General features: G+C 49.5%; 1 long non-coding RNA gene across 2 annotated transcripts; it reads left to right on the top strand.

The window, feature by feature from the left end:
* Nucleotides 1-2720: 2720 nt before the first annotated feature.
* Nucleotides 2721-11961, top strand: LOC125754920 (uncharacterized). 2 transcript variants are annotated; one of them, XR_007410068.1, is made up of 4 exons: nucleotides 2721-2872; nucleotides 8608-8836; nucleotides 9362-9549; nucleotides 11417-11961. It is a non-coding gene; the product is annotated as an uncharacterized LOC125754920 (long non-coding RNA). The 2 variants fall into 2 exon arrangements; XR_007410066.1 differs by having other exon boundaries at nucleotides 8608-9549.
* The last annotated feature ends 11170 nt before the right edge of the window (nucleotides 11962-23131 follow it).

Genomic DNA, 23131 nt, shown 5'->3' on the forward strand with positions numbered 1-23131 from the left:
ATGGCGAGCTCTGTCAGGACAGGGGCCCTCTCTCTTGTGCATCTCTAAGGACTTGGACTTTGTCATCAGACCAACGTGTGCTCATCTCCTAGCTCTGCCCCTGACTAGACAGGTGACCTTAAGAGAGACCATTTTACTTCTCTGAGCCTCCATTTCCTAATTTGTAAAAGGGTGGCTTTTGTTAGGAAAAATGTGGATTATATATATGTGAAGTGTCTGTTAGTGTCTGGTACTTGGTATCATAAAAGGCTCAGATTGTTGAATTTGGCCCATTAAACTGTACGGTGTGTGACATCAGGAATTGTTTCTTTCTTTTTCAGTAACGTATGCCCAGGCCTGCCAAATACAGTTGTATAAGTTGTGCACTGCACTATGCCAGAGCATCTTTCATACAGACTTTGATGTGAATCATGCTCCCTGGAGTTATACAGTCTATCAGCCCTGCCTGCGTAGTGCCTGGCATTGTTCTAAATGCTGTAAACAGGGCCAATTCCTGCTCTCATGGAGCTTATATCACAGTAGAGAAGGGGACTAATAAAGACAATAAGTAAATTCCCAATAAATAAAATAGGTCTATGTAATAGTTCCTAGGATAGGAATGCCCTCATGGCTACAGTGATACGAGCTGAGACATCAGTGTCAGCTGTGCGAAGATTGGGTGGTGTGTTACAGGAAGAACACAAAAGCAGGGGCTCTGGGGCAGGCATGAGTGTGCCAGGAGGTAGTCAGAAGGCAAGGCATCAGGGCACGCAGGCCTGGATGAGGACAGCACGCCTTTCTAAGTGCTTCCTGGAGCCATGGAAGATTTCCACCAGTGGCTGGACATGATTTGTGATCTCTAAAGGGGTGGGAGGAGGCAGAGGCCAATCGGGGGACTGATGCAGTCCCCTTGGCTGGGGATAGAAGCCACCGAGAGCAGGGAGGGGGTTTTGGATTCAGGGAGAATGAATCCAGGCCTTCGGGATATCAGACGTAGAGGGAGCCGTAGAGGCGAAGGGGCTGAGTGTGGAAGAATGACGAGCGGCCCTCAATCCTGGGGTTCAGATGGAGAGCTATGTGCGGAGCCCAGAAGACTGGCAGTGGGACAGGTTGGGGGAAGAGTCTGCAGTGAGCAGAAGGCACCTGAGTGGAGATGCCCAGTTGTCAACTCATGTTCAGTAGACTTGTCAGATGCATGAATGAGTGATCAGATGAGGCTCCGGGTCCTCTGCAAATAGGAATAATAGGGTTCCTTTGGCGAAATTAAATGAGCTCATGGAGATGTTGGAGAGAGGAGTTGCCTCTTGATGCTGCCCTGAAGAGGCACAAAAGGTCCCTGTGGTCTGACCCATCCCCCTCTCCTCGTCCACCCACCCCTCCCCCTGCAGAGCCCCCTGGCCATCCCAGAGCCCCCCACCCCGAAACACACATAGACATGCTTCCCAGGCACCAGGCATCTCTGGCCCCACTTTCTGAGAACAGCTCCTGCAGCCCAGGGATGGCTTCTCAGCCGGGGTGGCCCTTCTCCATTCCTGGGGTGCAGGGTCAGAGGGCCTGAGGCTGCACAAGCAAAAACAGTGGCGCCAGGCCCGTTGATGGATCGTTGTGTGGCACATTTTCGTTGGGGTCCCACTGAGTGTGCTGGGTGGGAGGAGGAGGGTGCTCCTGGGATCTTGGGGAGGGCCAGCCCCATGCAGGGCCAAGCTGCACTTGCCATGCTTTTCCCAGAATCCCTCACCCTGCTCTTCTCCACACTCCCCTGCTCCCACCCTCAGCTGGCCTTTTCATTCCTGGCAGGTGTTGTCTCTAAATGGAAGGTGTCTGGGAATACCAGGGAGATATGAATATGTCAAGGCTCTTATTTCTGCACCGTTGCATTTTAAATGCTCTTCAGAGGCCTGGAACTTCACAGCCGAGCTATGGGACCAGATCCACTGGAGCTTGGATCCCCGGCTCTTTTAATCAAAAGCTGTGCTGTCTTGGGCAAGTGGCTTCCAGTCTCTGAGCCTCAGGTTCCTTGCCTGCAAAATGGGCTATTTGTGAGGCGTGAGTGCTTATCTAGGGATGTGCCCAGCACAAAGCCTGGCTCTAAACAGAGGCAGATTAACATTAATGCTCTGCTTTTTCCCAAAGGAAGATAAGACCAAAGACAGAGGTTGGGGTGGGGGCGGGGGCGGGGGTGGAGAGTCATTTCAGAATCAAATATCCACTTTTCATGTGTTAATTCTTTCTGAAATGACTTTATTGGGTCAGGTGTCAGTAGATAAAGTAGAAATCAAGGTGGGGAATCCCAGTGCCTGGTGGAGCAGAATTGCGCATGGCAGAGAGGGTAAGAGGGGAGGAGATGTCCCCAGGCCTGGCCACAGGGAAGGCTGCTGGAGGAGAGAAGGGGGTCCAAGCTACAACCTGAGGAATGATTCCCAAGGTCAAGGTGGGGGATGTCACCTGCTTTGAGACAGTAGAGTTTGAAGCCTAGAGGAAAGACACGTACAAGAAGGAAGGAGCAAAGAACACCCGGTGGCTCACGCAATTTCACGCATCTGCCTTCTGCTCAGGTCATGATCCCGTGGTCCTGGGATCGAGCCCCTCATCGGGCTCCCTGCTTCTCCCTCTCCCTCTGCCTCTGCTGCTCCCCTGCTTGTGTGCGCTCTCTCTCTCTCAAATAAATAAAATCTTAAAAAAAAAAAAAGGAAGGAACAGGAAGCATGCGTGGGGAGGGGAAGCGATGCCACGGGGTGGCTGGGCTGCGTCAGGCAGCTGAAGGAGTGCGCTGAGGGCACCGGGCAGCATGGGTGGGCTGTAGCAGAAGCACGTGATCTGATTTCTGGTGGCTTTGCAGAGAATGAATTGCAGTGGACAATGGATGAAACAGGCGATGCTGAAATCAAATCAGGTGAGAAATCAAAGCCGAATCCCACTTCCTCTCTTGGGCCTGGATCAGAGAGGCCCGGGTTCAAGTCTCAGCCACACCGCTTAGCATTTGGGTGGACTCGGATACGCCACTTTCCCTCTTTAGGTTTTGAGTTTCTCATCTATAAAGTGGGAGTAGTTAGAACATGCATCTTGGGGTTATTATAAAAATTAAATGAGCTAATTCATGGACAGAGGGTAGCATAGAGCAAGCACCCAATAAATGCAAACCATCACCGCTGCTGCCTTTTCACCCCTATCGTACAGGAAAACGCCCATAGCCCTAATATACCCTTGGACTTGCAGATTAACCCCTCCCTGTTTTTATAGCCCATTTCAAATCAACCACCGTCAGCAGCTCTGGGTGGAGGGGTGAGTGGCATAGAGGCCTCGGAGGATTTGTGCTGTAGCTCGGTTGCCTAGCAACAGCATCAGCATCTGCATCACTGCAGAGCCAGGCCACATCAGGCACTAGTCAAAACAAAGGCAGCAGCGATGACTCACAGCCAGTCCTGGGAACTGGTGGCAGAGGGGCCTTGTTTTGGCAGGGATCAGGGATACCCAGAATCTAGCTCTAGGCCGGGCCTAGCCCCCTCCTTCTCTCCTGCGAGGCCCAGCCCCTCACAATCCCCAGGGCCTTCTGGGGCAAGGAGGGGACCTGGGGTTGATTGTGTGCCCACTGTATGCCAGAGACACTTTGCAACATGCCAAGCATTCCTGCCCCCTCCCCCCAGCTGAGCCGTGGGCCCCTCCCTCAGGATGACCAGAGCTGGCCTCCTCATTCCCCCCTCATCCAGGTCCTCCTCCACCTGGGCCTTCTTCTCTGTAGTGGCACCGACACTACCACGTGGTGCCTAGTGAAGAAGCTGCTATTCTGGGCCCTTCCCATCCTCCTCGGCCTCAAAGCCAAATGGTCACGAAATCTCAGCAACTGAAGGCACCTGGGTGGCTCAATGGTTGAGCGTCTGCCTTTGACTCAGATCATGATCCGGGGGTCCTGGGATCGAGTCCCACATCAGGCTCTGCATGGAGCCTGCTTCTCCCTTTGCCTTTCTCTGTGTGCCTCTCATGAATAAATAAGTAAACCTTTAGAAAAAAATCCCAGCAACCAGTCCCCTTCCCTTGCTCTCCTACCAGGCCTTCTGTGCAACTCAGGCCTGAGCCGTGGCTTTCCAGGCAGAAGTGCACTTGCCCCAGCCTCACCCACTGTCCTCCATGCAGTAACTTTCAAATGCTACACGAGACCTCAGTGCAGGACTCCTGGCTTCGACCTCTATGTGGCTCCACCTACCACAACCCAAAGCCTGATTTTTTCCAGGGCCTTACAAGGCCTCACACAACCCAGTCCCCATGGCTATCGCTCATCACATGCACACACACACACACACACTCACACAGACACACAGCACAACCTCACCCTCAAAGACACACGTGCACACACACACACACCTTTCCCTCTTGACAGCAGGTGACAGAGCTTCTCTTTGCTCCCTGGTGATAGAAGAGCTGAGCATAGCGGGGAAGCCTAGTGGCCACAGCCCAGCAGTCTTACAGTGAAAACATGTCCTAGGTTCCAGGTCAGGGGCAGCTCCTCCCTGATTCTGGACCCTCCTGTCACACTCAGAGCAATCAATACCCTACTTACCCCAGTGAGACTGGCCACCAGTGTCACATATGTTCTGTGGGGGTGGAGGTGAAGAAGGACCTCAGGCTTGGGGGCCTGTGATGACTTAGGCTTGAGTCCCAGTGAAGCAACTTGCAGGTACTGAGGACACTGTTGGTTTTAACATTCTTTGATAGTCCTTCAGAAGTGGGAACCGAATGCCCCTCCCCTAGTATGTGGGCTGGACTTAGTGATCTGCTCTAAGAAACAGAAGAATAAAAATAAAGAGGAAATGACAAGATGTGACTTCTGGGACTAGGGCATCAGAGGTGCTCCAGTTTTGCCCCATCCTTGGTCTTGGGTCACTTATGCCAGAGAAAGACATCTGCCATGTCATGAGCACAGTCAGTGTCCTGAGAAGAAGTCCCTTGAGCAGACGCTGAGGCCTCCTGCCAACAGCCATGTGAGTGAGCCACCCTGGAAGCGGCTCCTCTGCTCCATCAATCCTTCAGATGATGAACGTTGATGACCGCCTTAGGAGAGACCCAGCTCAGACCCACCACCCAGCGTAAGCCAGTCTGGGACTCTTGACCCAAAGAAACTGTGGGATAGTAGACGTTTGTTGTCAGCTGTCAAGTGAGGGGCAAGGCGGGGCGATTGGTCTCGCAGCAGCAGATAACTCACTCCTACGGTGTCTGAGAGTAAATCTCTTAACCTCACCCTAGTTCCATTTCCTCAGCTGGAAGATGGTTTAGTAAGAACATGTGTTCAGTGTCATTGAAAAGATGAAATGCGTTAACAATCAGGAAGTGGTTAGCACGGTGCCTGGCATGTATTAAATATTCAATAAATATCAGCTATTATTATTATTATTTCCTATAAATAATAATTTATTTTTTCTTTTTCATTTTCAAGTTTTTTCAAGTTTCTTTTTCATTTCCAGAAACTTGAAGTTCAACCAAAACATCAAGGGCTTGCCCTGTATCAGCTGATTACGCCTGCTGCAAGAAGCTAGGTGCTGTGATCACTGCAAGTCAATGTGCTTGCTTTGTTAGTGAAGAATTTCAGCCTCATGATTCCCAAAGCTGTAGAGTCCAGAATCACAGTACTCCCCAATAACAACAGCAATAATCACAGGTAGCCACTACCAGGCACCACGCTCCTATGCTGCTGAGAGCCCAATGTACACGGATCCTCGCATACAGGAACATCAGGTCTGGTGACAGATGCGGAACAGGAGCCCAGAAGGCAGAGCGCTATGGCCAAGGTCCCCAGTGAGTAAGCAATGGAGCCAGGGCACAAACCTGCTCTGTCGCAGCCACTGCCAGGAATTGCTTGGAGAGTGAATACCCTCCTCTCACCTCCCACCTCAGGGATGTCCAGAAAGGCGAGTGCTGGCTGTGGCAGGAGCTGAAAGCCTGCCCTAAGGGTCCCACATCTGTAGAACACTCTCCTACCTGCATTTCAGGGTCATGGAGACTCAGGGACCCCCAGACGCCAGGGGTCCTGTGTTGCTGTAGGGTGCCAGCACGTGGGGGTGCCTGCAGTCTCCCCGATCCCCATGCCACCACTGCCCTGTATTCATGGGAAGGCCTCCAGATCTGAGTAAGGCCAAAGGCCCCGAAGTGAGTGAGAGCACCATTCGGTTATCTCTGGGTGACGCTGGTGCCTACCTCACTGAGATGTCACGATGGCCCGTGGAAGAGGGAAGCACCAGAGGGGCCTGCCTTCGTGGCTCTGTTCTTCCCATTCCCACTGCAGTGGCCACCCTCCCTAAACACACCTGTGTGACCAGTTCCACTACCCACCCCACCCCCCAGACGTCCCCAGAGGTGGCAGTCTGTAGCTGGGACTCAAATGGTGGCCAAGAAATCTGTCTCTTCTGGCCCTTTGTCCTGGGTCTTACCAGTGCAAGGATGATGGAATATGCTAGATTAACATGCCATCATCTGTGTGAGGCACATCAAACTCGAAAATTCAAAGGCTTCGGGTCCAGCTGCCAAAATGTGGATTGGTTTTCATAGACGTTATTAGTCCCAGCAGAAGGCCCGAGTGCCCCTCCGCCAGAGGTTGGCAAGGGGCAGGCTCGCTTTTTGGTTGATCTCCAGAAAGCAAGGGAAGGGTGGGGGGGTGCATTTTATGCACCTGGTGATACATTCTTTGCAGTGTCTTGGGATGAAAAAGCCAGCATCTGAGTAGGGTCAGAGAGGGCACAAGTCCCACCTCCTCTGTCTCCTTGGTGAAGGGATGCTCAGCCTCTCCTTACATACCTTTACTGATGGAAGTGATTACTCACCTCCCAAGACAAACCTTTCTAGAACCAGATTCTGGAATTTGAGCCCTGGGTTGGCCATCCAGTATAGTGTGTGACCCTGGAAATGCTGCTTCCCTCCTGTGAGCTTCAGCTTCCTTTTCTATAAATAGAGCTCATGATCTCACAGGTCCACAGGGAGATTCAAATAGGATATTGGCTGTGGATGTAATTTTTAGATGGCAAGCTGCATGCGGATGGTGAGGGTTATTTTTGTCATAATTGCCATTATTATGAGGTTGTCACACTAATTGTTCCGGAGCTTTCTCTGAAATTGAATCCATATTTGCTCCCCTCCGGTGCCTGCCTGTGCACTAGGTCTTCCCACCCATGGGCTAATCACAGTGGTTGTGGTGAGAAGGAGAAGCCTTTGTCAGCTTTATTAAGACTCAAATCCACACTGAGAAAAATATTGACCAAGGGCGCACTCAGCACCCATGACTCCCCACTAATGAACTTGCTGCTGGTCTCAGGGCCAAGGGCATCAAAAAGAGGGACGTGCTCCCATCCTCCCTCCCCCTCCTCTTGCTTTCTGTCCACAAGCATTCCAGTGCCTTCTATGGAGGATGCAGAGAGGCTTTACCAGCTTGCCCAACACCCCTCTCTACTCTATCTCCTACCGGCATATTTCTATCTCCGGTGCCTATCACCATCAGACACTTCTTACTCAGTCATTTGTTTACTATCTGCACTTCCCTGCTAGAACAGGGGCCTTCTCCATTCACCCAGTGCCAGCGCCAGCCCAGGGCCATGAGATGTTGAATCCATGTCTATTGAATGAATTTATAAATAAATGGTGAGCAAAGTGCAGCTTCCACCCCAAAGAACTTCTGCCTGACGGGGAACAACAGTCAAGTCTAAGGATGGTATCGTTCCCTGTGATCAGTGCTGTGATAACAGATGAACAAGGAATGGTAGGAACAAAACAAAAAGAGGTAGGAATGCTGCTTCAGTGGGGTCCAGGAAGGCTTCCCTCGGGAAGAAGTTGAAATGGGCCTTGAGGGGTGCATAGGAGTTAGCCAGGTGGATGAGGAAGCTGTGTGTACAGAGGAGCAGTGTTGAATGGCAAATGCATTTGTGGTAGGACACATTCTGGAGCATAGGGTTCCCAGGATCCCACTGGGAGAGGAGAGGCTGGAGGGCTCATCTGAAATCAGGTCAGCACTTCAGCATGAGAGCCATAGGGAGCTCTGAGAGCTGGGCAGGAGCGTGGTGGGGTCAGATGGCCGGAAGACCACTTCCGGGAAAAAACTGTCCAAGTTTTTACACGTAGGCCAGGACTCAAACCCGGTTCTTTCTGACTCCAAAACTCAATTTCCTTACCATAGATCACCTCCCTCCCAGAAGACTCAAGGGGGACGGGTGTGAAAAGGAGGGAAAGAGAAGAGAATAGCAAGGGGGCAAAAACACGCTGCCTCCTATGGTCAGGATGTGTTCCCCCAAATTCATGTGCTGAGTTCCTAATGTCAACAGTAAAGAGAACAGGTTATCTTTTTTCTTCCATGCTGATTATGGTAACATCAAAGATTTTAAATTCTTCATTCCTGGGTTCAGGCACTATTTTCCTTTTTGTGCCTATAAAATGAGTTCGTGAAGACCTAAGCTTTGACTGGCTTTGATCCCTCCCTTCTGGCTCCAATTGTTAGAAAAAGCTTTGGATTTAAAATGAGGATTGCAGAGCAGAGGTCCACACTTCTTAGGAAGGAAAAGCCCAGTAACTGAACCCCCAAGAGAGCGCTACCTCTCGAGGTGCCTTCTGTGCAAGATTGCTGAATTGTGACGTATAATCATCTTCATTTTACAGACGAGAAAGCTGAGAGTCAGAGGTGGACTTTTTCACACAAGCATCACACTAGGAAGTGAAGACCGAGCGGATCAGATCCATCATTTGGGTCCATGTCACCATGTGGCACAGCCCATGGCAATTTCTTCATCACTGGGCCCAGCATGGGTACTCAACAAATGTTTGCAAAACACGTGTTGAGAGATGGATGAGCGTGATCCTGTTCACTGTGACATCAGCTTCTATGCCTGTATGTTCATTCCAAGTATTGTGTCTGTTTGCCCAACGCTTACCCCATAGAAGTTGATCGAGAAGACTGAACAATCCTGCCCTCGCAGTGCAGAGTGGCAGTACCCTCTCATGCTTGCCCCCACTGACAGACCCAGAAATGAATTGTCCCAGCCCAGCAGGACACAATTGACAGAGGGTCAGTGTTGTCAAGGTAGGCTGCATAGTGCCACTGTGGAGAAGACAAGCTGGGGGCTCCCCAGACCCTTTTCTCCCTTGCCCCAGGGTATGTAGGGAGGCCATTTGCACCCAAGCAGCATTATGTGACTGGAAGGGGGCACGACAGGGACAAAGATCGCAGAAATTAGCAGTATGGGTGTTTGAGGTACAATAAGAAGGACAGTGTGGCTGGAGTCTATATAGAAGTATCATGATTTTTTTTTTTTTTTTAACCTGACAAGGCTTTTGTGAGGGTGAGACAAGGGCAGAAAAGAAAGAAACTTCAGGCATCAGGCTTCTCTTTGCTTCCCTCTTGGACCTCTCACAGAAGGATGGACTGCCTAAAAGGATGGGCAAGAGCTTGAGCCCAATGGGAAGTTGAGGATGATGACATTGGACATGACTCTCAACAAGCACCCCACTGAGTGGCTTCCAGCTGAAGTGACAGAAAGCCGTATTGGCCGTGGCTCCCACACTGAGGACATTGATATCTCTCTCATTAGAGGAAGTCGGAAGGTAAGTGGCTCGGGGTTGATGCATCAGCTCCACAATGTTAGTGAGCTACTACACCAATATCCCTTTGTTTCTCTTGTCCTCCTCATGGTTGCAAAACAACTGCCATGTACTAAGCATCATGGCCTCACTTGACCATAGACAGAAGGCAGAGGGCAGTGGCGGCAGGGGCCAAAGAGTTTACCCCCACGTGCCTCCTTCTTGTTATGGAGAATATACTCTGCAGGAGCTCCCCAGCAGATTGACCAGACCTGGGTCTGGTCAGACATAGGGAAGGGAAAAGGTGAAGCAGCGGTGGTCACGATGCCTGTGAGGTCACTGCTCAGCCTCTAGAGTGATTGGTTGATGGAGGAGAAGCAAACAAAAGACACATTTTTGAACTAATCAATTAGCTCTCAGGAGTGACAACTCACCTTTGAATGGCACCTCACGATTACAGAAAGATTTACGTGCACTGGCTCATTATACCCTCCCAGCTGACTTCCAAGGAGAGAGTATCATCCGCCTTTTGTAGATGAGAATAGGGAGGCTCAGGGAGGCAGTGACTAGCACGTGGCAGAGCTAGGGTAGCCTGTTTTAAAATTCCTCCACCGCACCTACTCTTCTTCCTCCAGCCAAGCCCACAGCCCTACTGACTGAAAGAAGTGCTTGGTTCATGGTCCCCAGAAATCCTCGGAAGCACTGGGGAGGGGGTCACAGGTTGTTGATCCCCTACTGTGTGCAGACAGCAGGGACACAGGGAGCAACCAAGTGATGTGTCTGAACAGCCATTCGGGGTGAGCTGACGCTCTGGACACCACAGGCCTTCCCCCAGACAGTGAGATGCCTCCACGTTGTCTCAAGGGGAACTGGGCTTGTTGGAGCAGGACACCCCAGAGAGCACCATGCTCCATGTGCACTTGATTCCCTCCCCAAATGGGCACCCAGGAACCAGCAGAAGAGGCCCTGCAGGAAGCTTGGTGCAGAGTTTATGGACTGAGATTTGGGACAGAGCAAGGAGGGACATCTAAGCCTCACCTGCCCCTGCCTGGGCCCCCAGCCCAGTGGGAGGGTCTGGAAGGGCGTGGAAGGTAAGGCGGAGTGCAGCCCTTAAACGGCTCAAAATGGAGGAAGATGCTGAGGCCCATCTGTTAAATTTTCTCCCTTGGAAAGACTATTCTGAAATCACAGCATGCTCTTCTCATATCATCCATTTTACTTATTTATCATTATTTTCATCAATTATATATCATTGTGACTATATCTTCTTCACTTTACAGAGTAGTGGTCTTCCTTCAGGAATTAGGATATGCCAAAAAGCAAAGATACAGAGGAGAATAATCCAGTTTGCCTTCCTTTTCCCTAAATAGACTCTCAATCCTCAAACTCTTGAGGAAAGACCCAGAAGCCTGGGGGCGGGGACCACCTTCGTCTACAGCTGCCACGGCTGGATTCCTGCCCTTTGCAGCCTCCTCCCCTGGGGGAATGGCATTAATAATCTACTTTCTTTCAAATAAGAAAAACACACCAGCCTTGTGGCCAAACAGCGAAGTGTATTTTATCTGACAACCAAGTGGGTGAGCAAGATGGCCTCCGACTGCGCGCGCAGATCCAAAACACCCTCCTCCTCTTGCTTTTCAGGAGATGATCTTTGGACATCGAAGCTGACACCAGCCTCCCGTTCCTTTCCCTGCTCCCTGCCCTCAGAACCTGGTCGGCCTCAGGGACCAAACCCAGTGCCTAAGACAGAGAAAAGGAGCTTCCTTCTGGTCTTTAGCTTCCAACTTTCAAAAACCTAAACCCCCAGGGGAAGGGAAATCTCACAGCGCGGACCAAGTATTTAGGAGGAAACTTGAGGCTGTAATGAACAAGGTGTCCCATTTCTTTGTAGCTTGCCACCCCTCAGAGCTGAAGAACTGATTTCTTCAGACTGGGGTTGTCTCTCCCCCAGAGGGAAGATCTCAGAGGAGGAACACAATGCTTTGGCTGGGTCCTAAAGAAAGAGCCCTGATACCTCTCCAGGCTGAGCACCGCATCCCAACCAGGGTGGCAAAATCCCTACGGGATTTGCAGAGAGACAACACCTGCCCTGGCTTCGCATCAGAAACCCTAGAGAGGTCAGAGAAGCCACAGGACTGGGATGCGGGCATGTCTTAGAAACAAGGCTGTGGACTCCTCACATGGACATGCCAGTGACCAGGAGCTGTGGAAGCAATGAGATGACCTCCAAGCATCCAAAGACATAAGGCTGAGCCAGGAGCCCAGCAGATCTGGCACAACTGAAAGAAAGCAGCCTTAACTCCCCTTCTCCCTCCCCATCTCTACCTCTCTGTCTGTCTGTCTCTCTCTTATACACACACACACACACACACACACACACACCACAATCAGTAAATCTTGCCTTGATCCTTAAAAACATAAATAAAAAAAGGATTGTCCCACCAGTATTATAATTTCTCTGTTGCTTTTCTCGCCATCCTCACACCCCGGACCCTACCACCATCTCTCACCTGACCCGCTACAGTAGTCTCCTAACTTACTTCCACCCTTACACTACTCCAGTTCTTTCTACCCACAACAGTCAGGGTGATTTTTTCGAAACACAGTTTAGATCATGACAGCCCTCTCCTGCTCAGGATCCTACAGCAAATACTCAGTTCACTCAGTACAAAATGCAGATTCCCTCCTCTGTAACATGCAAGGTCTTACCTGGCCACCCCTTGGACCTCATCCCCTAGTCATCTCCTTCTGGGGAATGAGGATCATGTCCTTCTTTCAACACACTGAGCTTATAGCCCACCTCAGGGCCTTTGCACATGAGTGAGAATATTTCCAGCTGACATGGGGCTTGCTCCTTTAATTCATTCCTTCTCAGACCCTACCTGAGCACCTGATCAGAGAGTATGACTTTATCTTTCTTCCATATCTGTATCCCCGATACTTAGGACAGCACTTGACATTCCATCCATGTGACTGATGGATATTGATGGAATGAATACATTTCCCACGTTGACAGCTAACCAAGGGCTCATCGAGTGGAGTCCTGAGTCTTGATGGATGTTATCAAAGACCAGAGGAGCAGCTCCTCCACCCCTATATTTGAGTTCTCCAGACTTTGAGTACCATTCAAGGAAAAAGTGGGGAAACACTGATTGTGGCCACCATCCTAGAAAGGGAGCTAAAAATAGAATTAATACAAATGATAAAAAGTGAAATTATGTTTTGTGCACCGAGTTTGTGGCCTGGCATTCACAGTCGGCCCACCTTCCTTGAAACAGAAACCCCCAGCTCGTTTGAGGTGACCCATCCACATCTTCAATGACTTTGCTGCTGGACAAGCTCACCTGCTTCCTTCAGCCCTGGGCATTCTTAAATAGCAGTCCATCCTTTCTCTGTGCTGCACCTGGGCTGGTGGTCACTCGGTTACAATGAATAATAACCGTTAATATTTATGGGGCATTTACAGTTCCAGAAATCGTGCTTAAGTCTTTATCTGGATGATCTCCTTAATCTTCCCAACGACCAGGTGAGGTTTGCAAGGTTTGCACTATTACCAACCGCATGTTACAGATGGTCCCTGACCTAGAGGCACTGCGAGGCCTGTGGGGGAGCCAAAGACATGAATCAATAATTACCATATGGCACGAACTGGAACAGAAGCAAGCACAGTGCTGTGGGAACACAGATGGGAAGCTGGTTCGTTCTCTACAGGGTGGGGCTCAGGGAATTTGGCCTTCTACAGCTACCAGGATCCTCTCAGACTCTTCCTTTTTGGGATCTCCCAACCTGTAGTTCTCCTCTCTGGACACCCTGCCCTTGGCTCTTCACGCAGCTGGCCCTTCCTCCTTCAGCTCCAGGCACCCTCCAACACCTCCCCGCAAAGTAGGGTCCCCGTTGCCCTGCTGGAATGTCAGCTCCCCGAGAGCAGGAATCCTGCCGCTCTTGTCCATCGCTGCACGCCCAGCCCCGGAGGGGCGTTTGACACAGCAGAGCTGCTGGATAAATATTTGTCGAACAAATGCCTGTAGGAGCATGTGAGTGAGTTAAGTCATTGAGATCAAGAAAGGCAGGACGCCTGGGTGGCTTAGCAGTGGAGCGTCTGCCTTCCACTCAGGGCGTGATCTTAGGGTCCTGGGATCGAGTCCCACATTGGGCTCCCTGCAGGGAGCCTGCTTCTTCCTTTGCCTGTGTCTCTACCTCACTCTCTCTCTGTCTCTCATGAAAGAATAAATAAAATATTTTTTAATCCCCTTATTTAAAGAAAAAAGAAAAGAAATCAAGAGAGCAAGAGAGGCTCGGTATGCTGGAAGGGAGGAAGGGAGGAAAGGAGGAAAAAGAGCAGTCCAGACAAAAGAGATGTCATGGGCAGAGCAAAAAGTTTGCCAGAACTGGTGGCAGCAGGGAGCACAGGGACCGTCGGAGACATCCTCTGCCTCGCTCTGCTTAGAGAACCTCCTGCTCTGCATCTCCCCGCAGCTCTCCCCCAGGTCACCCCCCAGCAGAGGTCTTAGGACACACTAGGTTCTCCTGGATGTCTGATGAATGAGCGAACGACTGGGCATCACCCCAGCTGAGCAAATATGTAGCTGAATGAGGTGGTGCTGGCTGTCCCTCGTGTTCCCTCCTCAGCGAGTAGCGGTCGCTCCACTGTTTATCTGCATGGCTCCTTCACTGGAGGTGTTCGTGTCAAGCAGATCTGGACTGGAACCCTACCTCCACCACGCTGCCCGAACCCCTGCGCTCCCCAATCCGAGTGCGAGCACCTGTACTGAAAATGACAACATCTCCGTGCTGGCTGCCAGGATTGCAGGAGAGGGGTCTGCATAGTGGCTGCTACAGAGTATGGGCTCCGCAAATAACCTGTCAATGAATGAGTAAATCAGCGGATGAATGAATGAATGACAAAATAAATAGGTATTTTTGGTGAGATCTTGGAACTTGATAAATTTAGTGAATTTGAGACTTCCAGATGCAAGATAGGCTGCAAATTCTCTTCTCCAAACATCCAGAGAATTCACAGACATGAGCCCTGCTAGAGCTTTACCCCTACACCTATCCCCGCAGTGGTTTAGAGGGTGTGGGCCAGGGAAGCTTGTGTGAAGGTCACCACACACGACCTGAGCTGTCCTGTCCCCATGCCCATGAGGGAATAGCCAGTACAGCCAGAAGGGCCCCTTGGCACATGGAAAAGGGGCCCCCCACAGGGGCTGGGAGCTTGAGGCAGGTCCCAGAGAGCTTGTTGGACCTTTCCAGACACAGCTTAGTAGCTGATATTACTATGAACCCAGCTGTCTGGGTTCAAAAGTCAACCTGCTTCTTATTAATTGAGCGGCCCTAGTCAAGTCCCACGAGCTCTGTCCGCCTGGGCTTCCGAATCTATAGACTAAAAATGGTAACAGCATCTGCCCCACTGACTTATGGGGGTTACAGAATCGCTGGGTAGGAAACATGAGAGCAGTACCTGGCCCACAGTGGGTTCCCAGTAGAGGTTGCCGGGAAGTGGAAATAAAGAAATTCTAGCTTTATCACCCTTACTTAATGTCTGCCCTGTTCTGGGTTCTGGACAGGGAGGACATAGAGATGAACAGGGTGTGACCCCAGCCTCCCTGGTGCTCCTAGTCTGGTGAGGGAGGCAGCTGTGTCAGCAGGCAGTGGCTCCCAGTGACATCACTGCTGTGACAGAAGCATAGGTGACAGGCTGAGTCCCCACAGCAAGGACACCCAAGCCAACCTGGGACGCCAGAGAGCCCTTCTTGGAGGACGGGATGAACTTCTAGGGGCAAGGGAGACTGAGCCAGGGGGAGGGGAGGCAAAAGGCTGTGTGTGGCGCGGCCCAGGGGCAAGTGAGCCCGGGACAGCCCGGGTACCGGAGGCTGAGAAACCCACGGGCTAGGTGAGAAAGGATCACCGTCAGGAGATTTGCAAGGCTCACCCTGTGCGCCGGGCCCCAGGCCCAGCACTGAAGGTAGGAAAAGCAGACAGGAGCAGCTCTCAAGGGGCAGACATTCTGGGAAGAGAGACGGAGACCTAGATAAGCAGTGACCCGGTGATGCTAGTAGTGCCGCGGAGGGTGCCCGGCCTGCCCGGGGGTGGAGGAAGCCCCGGGTGAGCGCTGGAGGCGTGTTTTGAAAGACTGTCAAAGGACACAGTGACTGCCACAATGTTCCTTCTCCCCTGCCTTCCACCAAGACGTAGTATGGGGTGGTGGGTGAGAGGGCCAGCTCTCGGCTCAAATCCCCTCTCTGCCACTGAGCCGCTGTGTGACCTTCGGCCAAGCCTCTTAACGTCTCTGCGTCCTCACGGGGTTGCTATGAGGATTAAACAAGCTAACACATTTATTTATTTATTTATTTTATTTTATTTATTTATTTTTTTTTAAGGTAACACATTTAAAGCACTTGCAACCATGCTTCACACAGAAATAAATGCTCTATGTGTTGGATACGGTAGACCCACTTATTCAGTAAATGGATTAAGTGTCTTAAGCTCCCCTGGGTGCCAGGCATTGTTCTAGTCCCCGGAGACATCACAGTGGCCTAAGCAGCAGTGCCTTCACTTGCCTTCCCAGGATGTGGGGTTCTCAGGGTTAAAGCTGGAACAGTCCTGGACAAACAGAGGCAGCTGGTCACCCTACTGTGAGCTGTGGAGCCTCAGGAGATGATTTTCCCTTTCTGAGCCTTCTCCTAAAAGCCCTTCCTGAGCCCATTGTCCGAGTCACCCTTTCCTGCCTACTGGCCACCTTCCTACTTTTTAAAAATTTCTGTCCTAGCACTTACTGCTAGCACACTCTGCATTGCCTCATTCGTTTGTTTGTCTGCCCACTCTGGAAGGCAAGCTGCATGCCTTATACTTTCTTCACTTAGAAAGCGAGCCATCGCCCTGTACGCGCGACCTTACAGATGTGACAAGTGATCAAGGGAGACCATAACAGGGAAATTCTTTGTAAAGGACAGCACGCATGTGAGTCAATTTCGGACACAATTTTAGCACAGAAGGTTAGGGTACAGCAGAAAGAACTGGAGTCAAGTTGGGGGAAATCCCGGACACCTTAGTGTTGAACAAGCATATCCTGTAAATGAGGAAACAGGAAACTCAGGGGACTGCAGGGAGGAGGTGACTTGCCATGAACACTGGAGGTTCACAGCAGACCTGGAACCTAAACCTCTTAGCAGTGAGCTCAGAGCCCTTCCCCTGCTTCTCATGCAACTTCCCCTTTGCTACCCACCATCCAGCAAGACCCTTGTGGGGTCCAGGATATCATCAAAAGATGAGTCCTCCTTGTGGGGGAGGCCATTCTTATGGGGGGATTCCTTGCAAATGGTCAAGTTCATGTCCCCCAGGCTCTCAGCCCTAGCTGTCACCAACTGCTACAGGGATTGAGAATTTGGGCAATGAACTTCTGATCACTGTCATGAGTATTTATTTCCTTCAGTAAACTCTGGCTTTATAATAGGAAAGCTCTAAAATATTGATATTCCTCATGATTTGGAGTCAACGGGGAATAAAATACTTTGCACAAATCACAAACTCTGAGATTTAAAGATCAACCCCAGCATCTCTGTTTACACTTGAAATGAAAATCTCTTACTCGTCCTGGCCTGCCCAATTTCTAACCTTCACTGGAGTATAAATACTATTTGGTTTCTTCTTGAGTCCAGAAATTTGTTTTACTAAGTCGTCCTAACCAGTTCTTTAAAAGGCTAATTTAGCACGGCAACATGTGTAGTATTAGACAGGGAATCTGCTCCAATGTGCTGCCCAAATGTTTACCCGCAATAAAACATTTAGGCACTTCGTCATGGACCATCACGTATTGACAACCAAAAGGGAATTCATTCTTTCCACTCCAAACCTGGTTCTCCTTCTGGTTTCCTGTCCTCATCATGCCAGGATAGTTCCCTTTGGTGTCCAGAAACCAAAAACTATTCTAGACTCTTCCCTCCCCCTCACCCACCACATCCAATTTGTTCTGTGTCCCATCATTTCTACTTTTTCCCATATACCTCTTGAATCAATTGCCATCGCTCCAACCTTACTATTTACTTAGTTGGAGTCTTCTTTTCCTTCATCTGGACTATTGTCATGGCTACCCTGACTGGCTTCTCTGTCCCAGCCCCTGTCCATACACCACTTAATTCATACACCGCCCAGGCCAGGGGTTGGACATCTTGCTGATTGTCTACTTTTTCTTGATTTTCCTTTTCTCTCTTTCTTCCTGATTCTTTATGAACATTACTTATCTTGGCACCAGCCTGATGTTTCTCATATACGGCCTTAACTATGCATCAATTCTTATCAGCTAAGTAATGTTGCTCTGTAGGGAAAGTGTTTTAACTTAAATAAATAGTATTATGCTATTAACACCACTGGGCTTCCCTTCTCTCCCTCAGTTTTGTTGCACAGAGATCTTTCGATGCAGCTGTATATGCACCTGTTCTGTGGCATCTGGCTCCCATATCGTATGCCACAGTACACATCCACCACACTTTCTATTTGCACTGGCCCCTCATGGGCACTCAAGATCCTCTCCTCCCCTTCTGCACAGAGCCTAGCAATGACTATCTTAGTACATGTTCCCCTGCAGACCTTGGAAAGAACCCATCTGAGCCATACACCGAGGAACCTACTAACTGGAACATATGGCACATGCAGTCCTTAATTTTGCTCCATGCTGCAGATCACTTTCCAGGACTCTGCCAACATACGCTCTTGCTTCCAAACACAAGTGTTCTGGTCTCCCCACATCCTCACGGGCACATGGAATTACTCACTTACCAACGCCTGCTGCACTAATACACACACTGATTCTCACAGTGTTCTTCTCACTTCCATTTCCCTCATTGCTAGTGAGGTAGAGTGGAGCCCTCCTTCACATACTGCTCAGCCATTTGGATTCCCGTTCTATGAAGGAAATGTTCATCTTTGTCCTATGTCCTCAGTTCTGTATTTTCACTTTAATGGGTTTGTAGGAGTTCTTTGCATAACACAGGTACAGTAATTTGTTGACATGGGATACTGCAAAAATCTTTACTCAGCCTGTCATCAGTTAGTGACATTTCTGGTGAAATTCTTCATTGAGGGAGCAGCCTCCATTTTAAACCCAAATTCATCCACTTTTGCCCTTGGTTTGTTAGGACCTCCTTTGAGCCCCTCAACTAACTCCTGGCCCCATGTGACTTCAGCTGAGACAGCCACATGCCTCCAGCATCATCCTGCCTAGGGAACATAAGTGATTGGCACACAGACTGGCAGGCACCTGACCCCCCTGCACCAAAGATCCCATTCCCGGGGAAGGTGATGTGCGCCTGAGCACAAATTAACCAGTGGTGGTCAGATTTGGGAGCTGTTGATGACTACCTTCTATTGTGAGAGAGCTGGCCTGCAGGCAGACACCAACAGAAGGAGAGACAGACAGGGGGAGAGCAGCAGAAAGAGGACAGAACCTGAGGCTGTCAAGATTTCCCTTCTTATCCTCTGGCTCCTGAAGCTCAGCCCCTCCCCCCGCACCCCTACCCCCCTCCAACACAGCTCAGCAGCTGCCAGACCTGGTTCCCCAATTACCTTACAAAAGGCAATGTTGTTGGGCATTCAAACACTATCTTTATCTTGCCGTATCCTTCAACCCCGTCCACTACTGCATACTTAATACTTCACATTCAGTGGAGCAGATAGTTTGGCTTACAACTTTGCCATTTCAAGGGAAAACTTTGTATAGAGACTGTGAACAAAAAATAAGCACCACTCACTGTACCTTGAGTTTCTCTGGGAGCATATTTCTTTTTTTTTTTTTTAAGATTTTATTTATTTATTCATGAAAGACACAGAGAGAGAGAGAGGCAGAGACACAGGCAGAGGGAGAAGCAGGCCCCATGCAGGGAGCCCGACGCAGGACTCGATCCCGAGTCTCCAGGATCACACCGTGGCCTGAAGGCGGCGCTAAACCACTGAGCCACCGGGCTGCCCTGGGAGCATATTTCTAAGCCATATCATCTTCAAGAGCTCAACTAAACATCCGGTATCACACACTGGGGTGTGCGTGTGAGCTGGTTATCAAAACCAGTCACAGAATAAAATGGCCTGGCACTGAGAATTACTTGGATGTGGTCTGAGTTTCCGAAGGCTGCTGTAACAAAGTACCACACACTGGTGGGGACTTACACAACAGAGATATATTGTCTTATAGTTCTGGAGGTCGGAAGTCTGAGACCAAGATGTTGGTGGGGCTCATTCCATCTGTCGGCTCGAGGAAGAACCTGTTCTTTTCATATGCCTCTCTCCTGGCTTCTGGGTGTTTTGCTGATAATCTTTGGCATTCCTTGATCTCTATGTACATCCTTCTGATTACTGCTTCATGTTCACATGGCATGCTCCCTAGGGACATGTCTGTCTCTGTGTCCAAATTCTCCTTTTTATTGGGACAACCAGTCATATTGGATTAAGCCCACTCTAATGACCTCATTTTAACTTGATCATCTGTAGAGAGCCTATTTCCAAATAAGGTCACATTCCAAGATTCTAGAGTTTAGGGCTGCAACACACGAGCTTGTGGGCAACACAGTTTAACCCTTAAGAGTCATTGTCTCAAAATCAGAATGTTCAAAAGAGAAACAGCAGGGGCCATGTTAGGGAACATAATGCATGCACCAAAGTCAACCAGCCTCTGTGAAGTCCTCACAGTCCATAGCTAGAGAGCAGGAAACACGTTTTGATTTATCCAACTTTCTTTCCCAGAACTTAAAATAGCTACTGACCTCTAAAAGAATGGGCTTAGTGAGATGACTAGAACATGGGTGCCAGAGGCAGAGCCCCGCACTGCAATCCAGGCTTACATCTGACCAACTCTATGACTTGATACATGAGCCTCTGTGTTCTCATCTGTAACCTCAGGTGGTACGTGCCTTATAAGATGGTTAGGATGACTCAATGAGCAAAATGCCAGATAAGTAGCTCATAGCAGGCATCGTGCTAAGCCCTGGCTATAGAATGATAGACAAGTGTACCTTAAAGGAGTTGCATGGGATCCCTGGGTGGCGCAGCGGTTTGGCGCCTGCCTTTGGCCCAGGGCGCGATCCTGGAGACCCGGGATCGAATCCCACGTTGGGCTCCCGGTGCATGGACCCTGCTTCTCCCTCTGCCTATTTCTCTGCCTCTCTCTCTCTCTGTGTGACAATCAAAAATAAATAAAAATTAAAAAAAAAAAAAGGAGTTGCATGGTAGACAGCCACACACCCACTGTCTAGAGGTAACCAGCCCTTTGCTACATTTCCTTTCTCACGTATCTCTCCAGCCAGCCATCCTCTCCATCCAGTCATTATTCCATCTTGTTTTTTATGCATTTTGAAGTACACTTCCTCCTAAACATTTCGGTGTGCATATCAATAACCAGTGTTCAGTATCTATTTATACTCATTTTTTTTTTATTGCGAGGTAAATTTTCATATGGTGAAATGTACAGGTCTGAAAAGTCCCTGTTGATGGGTTTTGACAAATGGTACTGTCGTGAAACTTAAGCAACTGTCACGACACAGAACATGTCCATCACCCCAGAAGCTTCCATTATTCTCCTTCCCAGTCAGTCTCCATTTCCACACACCCACCCACTCTCCAAGGCAGCCATTATCCTAAATTTTCATTAGGGACTAGTTTGAGCTCTTGAAAAACTTTATATAAATAGATGAGGCAAGTTACTTTGATTCAGCGTAATGCTTCTGTGATTCCTCCATGTTATCATGTAGGCCAATGTTCCCTCCTTTGGCTTCCTGGAAGTGTCCCACCGTGTTCCTCCACCAGCTATCCCACTGATACACACCTGGGCTCTTCCCTGTGTCTTGGTTACTGTGAAAGGTGCTGCTGTGGAGAATCTTGCATGGCTCTTTGTGTGGATGTGTGGCTTTGTATTTCTTAAGAGCACCATTGCTTGCCCTAGGGTAGGGTTATGTTTAGTTTCATTTAAAAAGTTCCAGAACTTTTTCCAAAGTAGTTATATTATTCTATAGTCCCACCAAGAATTTCCTGGAAAAAAACAAAAAAAAAAAGGAAGATCACTCTGGTGGCCTCTGAGGAAGATGGACTGGAAGAAGAGAGAGTCCAGACCAGGCAGATGACCAGCTGGGAAGATTTTGCGATGTTCTGGGGCAGGGTGACAGAGGCTGGACAAGTGCTGGTTAAGGGACAGGTGGGGCTTGGTAGGGAGAGATAGATAGGGGGCTATGGGATCAGGCTCACAGAAATCCCAAAAATGCTGAGGTGTAAGGAAACCAGAGATAAGGGAACAAACCCAATCACCCTGCCCTAGGTGTGGGTGGGGAGTATGTCTTTTTTTATGACAGACATTTGTGGCCAACAAAGAATAATCAGACCCTAAAAAGAAGGAAGCCATTAAAGATGTTATCACCAGTCCTTACTCAAACCAAGACAGCCCAAGAATGATAAGGCCACAAGCATCCTGGTCAGGTCTAAATAAAAGGCTGTCAGTGGGGGCCTGAGTTGGCAACCCTGTCAGGACCCCTCTCACTCCTGACAGCTTTTTCTGTTTCCTTGCTTAATAAACTTCTATCGCTTACTCACTCCTCTGTCTTCAAGATTCATTCTTCGACTCTGTGAGACAAGAACCAAGCTCTCCAGCTTCAGTACCTCCCAAATCACCAAACCTATGTTAAAAAAAAAAATTAAGATTTTATTTATATTCATGAGAGACACAGAGAGAGAGAGGCAGGGACACAGACAGAGGAAGAAGCAGGCCCCATGCAGGGAGCCCGACACAGGACTCGATCCCAGGACTCCGGGATCACGCCCTGAGCCAAAGGCAGATGCCCAATTGCTGAGTCACCCAGGTGTCCCTGTTTAAAAAAAAAAAAAGTATAAGGCAGCATAACCTTGATCTTCCGTGTATGTTCTAAATAACCCCAAACTACTACCAGAACACCAGACACAGCCCAGAGAGAGAAAGCTCCATTCTTGCTTTAGACAGTAATTTCTTGGAACAAAAAAAAAAAAAAAAAAGGCTTACAAATGTGGAATATTTTAACATCCATGCCAGCACATTCTTTTATTAACTCTAAAAATGTTTGACCTATTTAATACGGGGTCGGAACAGTCCAGGCTGAGAGCTGAAGGTCTTTCACTGCTGTTTCTGCATCCCCCCTGCCTTGCAGCTGTCACAGTGAACTGAGTCCCTGGCATCTGGCCTCCCTATCGCTGCCCCCACCAGTAGCATGATTTTGAGTGCTGTCCAGAGAGCTAAGCCTGGAGTTGGGGTCTCCAGGTCTCTCAATGAATCTGTGAACCTCTTAGCAAATGGTAAGCAATCCCTTTTTTCAAACTCCTTTTACTATCTGGGAACCTTCAAACTGGGGTAGCAGGCCCTGGGTGGGTGCACAAAGACTTGAGTGTGTTGGAGGGAATCAGTTGCCAGATCTTCTGTTTGCAAAAGCCCGTGCTTCTAAATTGGGCCCTCTGCCAGCCTCTAGGGTCTCTGCTCCCCTTTTCTGAACACAGTCCTGCGCCTTGCAGAAGAAAGGCTCGCTTCCCCTCCAGCCTGTTACTGTTAGTGCTTTGCCACAAGGGGCCAAGGTTCCCAGGCCCAAAGAAAGGGATAGATTGGAGA

This window comes from Canis lupus, chromosome 4 (assembly GCF_003254725.2).
Source record: "Canis lupus dingo isolate Sandy chromosome 4, ASM325472v2, whole genome shotgun sequence".
Taxonomy (NCBI): Eukaryota; Metazoa; Chordata; class Mammalia; order Carnivora; family Canidae; genus Canis; species Canis lupus.